Source organism: Manduca sexta, chromosome 3 (assembly GCF_014839805.1).
Source record: "Manduca sexta isolate Smith_Timp_Sample1 chromosome 3, JHU_Msex_v1.0, whole genome shotgun sequence".
Taxonomy (NCBI): Eukaryota; Metazoa; Arthropoda; class Insecta; order Lepidoptera; family Sphingidae; genus Manduca; species Manduca sexta.
Genome location: NC_051117.1, coordinates 1,496,070 through 1,498,988, shown reverse-complemented (window position 1 = coordinate 1,498,988; position 2,919 = coordinate 1,496,070).

Sequence of the window (2,919 nt, the reverse complement as noted above, 5' to 3'; positions counted from 1 at the left end):
TAAGTACTTTATTTATCATATTTATTATATCATAAGTCATCCGTAAGGGCTGGCGCACGTTCTCATTTATTCCCGAAAAACAGCGGGCATTACAGCGGCGCAAAAGATACCCGCACCTAGACTTTTATCCTAAGAAATTACTGGACTTGATAACGGAAGTGTAGTTCACATTAACTGAAGGAGTACCACATAGCTACCAGAATAGATTTGTCTTGGTTACCAGATGAGCCTAAAACTCTTACGTTTGAGGAGTCTCTATCAGGTACGAATTTGGAAAGAGGTACTCTTCCACCAGCAGGTAAACAACTTGCACCTTTAGAATTACAACCTAGTTTCTTCCTTCAAAAGCAAAAAAAAAAAATGACGGAAGTGCAAAATACTGTTAAATTGACTTTATAATCTACAAAATTTGAAAAGTGACAAACTATCGATTGCAACATCGAATTTATTGTAATTACGTGCGAATTACTGGCAAAGAATAGGTACAAAATAGCCGTTAATCGATTTGTATAATTCAAATTCGAAAATCGAATGCAAATGTCAGAAATAACGAGTACTCTATCCTATCCTATCCTCTATCCTATCCTATCCTCTATCCTATCCTATTTATCATTGATGTGCGTTCTTCCTAATAAAAAGCTTAATACGTATGGAGTAGGTTCACCACAAACATTGAATTGTCTAGGACATAATTACGTAGGCATACACTAAAGTCTAAACCATACTCTTCACCTAACTGGCATTCACAGGACACACGCATTGTTATCTGTCGATTTAGCATACATGACATTTTTTATTGTATGTTAATATACCACAATTATCACGTGATACATTGTCTAAATAACAATAGGCGTTTGTGGTCACATAGGAATTTGATATCAACAAGAATGCGTAAAGAGGTTATATTTCTTTATACAAATATGCCCGTCCGATAACCGTAAACAATCTTTTTTAGACGTAAACGATTGGTGACATCCTTGACATTGTGTCATACCGATTATGGATCTCCTAACTTTAAATTTTAACATTTCAATCCAATATAATATGAATAAAATATAGAAAAACAAAAATAATCATTGAAAAAAAAATTAAACAAAAGAGGTATAGCCGTTATTAGACTTGTATAATTGAAATTCGAAAATCGAATGCAAATGTACCAATAATTATCGATTGCTTTATCATTCACATACCCGCTCTTTACAAAAAACTCAATACCGTATGAAGTAGGGTTACCACAAAGGCTGGATTGTCTAGGACATTATGACGTAGGCATCCCCTAAATCCTAATAAACACTTAGGTATTTTGAGTACTCATAGTCGACAGTAATCGTTTACCATCAGGGTCTTATTCTCTACGCCATAAGATATTTTGTCAGTGCGTAATAAGTACGTAACGCACTGTGTTGCGTTTAACCATCGATATATATGTACTACGTACTAGATTTGGCGTTCCGAACATTCACTGTGTTCAACTGAATTGAACTGCAATCCATTCAAACTGACTTTAGTATGGTCAATATTGAAAGCTTGTGGTTATGTACGAAGTGGCGCTCATGATATAAGAACTCGAGTCTAAGTGTAAATCTGGATTTGAATAAAAAATATTAGTCAAATAATTAAAATTGTTTGTTGTTCAAGTGAATAAATAGGTTATAACAGTAACGTTTCGGTAGCCATTTTAGTTCAGATTTTGAACAAATAGTTTATACATGGACAGTCGTGTCTATAGAATATACTTCAATGCGTTTAACACAATAGAAATTGGCTAACAGAATACCATTCAACGAACAAGATACGACTGTGTTACGAGTTTACACTATCTTAGAGAATAAGGCCATATGTCATCTATTTGGTATCTAAAAACTGTACAAAGATGCCAATGCATTATATACTGATGCTAATAAGTCAAGAGCAAGCTAGTTCCGATGTTTAATTGGCATTTAAATCTTGTAAATCATCAACTAATTAAGATTTATATTATTAATTAAAACTGAACTTGAGAAAATTTATGCAAAATTTTCAAGCTAGGTCTTGCTTGCGCCTTTAATTGTGGGGAACTCTCCTGGTGGTAGGGTTCTCTCATATGTGAAATCCGCCTGGGTAGCTACCACCGCAATGTCTATTTCTGCCGCCAAGCAGCAGCGTGTAGTCACTGTTCTGTTCCGGTTTGTAGGACATTGTAACCAGTGTAACTAATGGACATAATAAGACTTAACATCTCATGTCTCAGGATGGCGCGCACAGTGGAATACAAACAATACTTTGTAATTTAAAGTGTTGGATGGTGTTTCTACTGTGTATGGTCGGTCGTATCGCTTACCATCAAGCGAATGTGCAAGCTCGTCTCGTCATTCAAGGCCATTAAGAAGAATCTCTTATTTTCCCTCAGTTATGTTTTACTGGTCAATTTTCCTAGCCTATATATGAATCTAAGATTTGGTTTATTTGCTGGTGGTAGGATATACCTTATATCTGCCCGGATAGCAACCACCGTACACAAGGTTTTAAAACCCGCCATAGTGACCCACGTACGTGTCGCGTTCCGGGATCGGCCTGTGTATATCCAACAGGCCGGCATAATTGTGTCGATAGTCGAGGGGTAATCATCGCTCGTCAGTCGACATTCTAATGGACCCCACTCCTCACCATCAGGTGCAGGAGTCACTTTGCTGTGCTCATATAAAAAAAACTATCTAAATCAGTTCAGAGGTTTCTGGTTTATTGAAATAACCACCCAAGTATTCGCTAATAAGGATCACATTAGGTTATTTTGAATTTATATTACCAAATTGGCTTTGGGAAAATCTTTAATTATGTAAAATCGGAGTCATAGGTCTGTCTGCCCGACATGCCAGTAGTTTCGAAAACAAGTTTCCTTGCTACTAACTGGTTATGTGATATCACAATATATTCCCACAA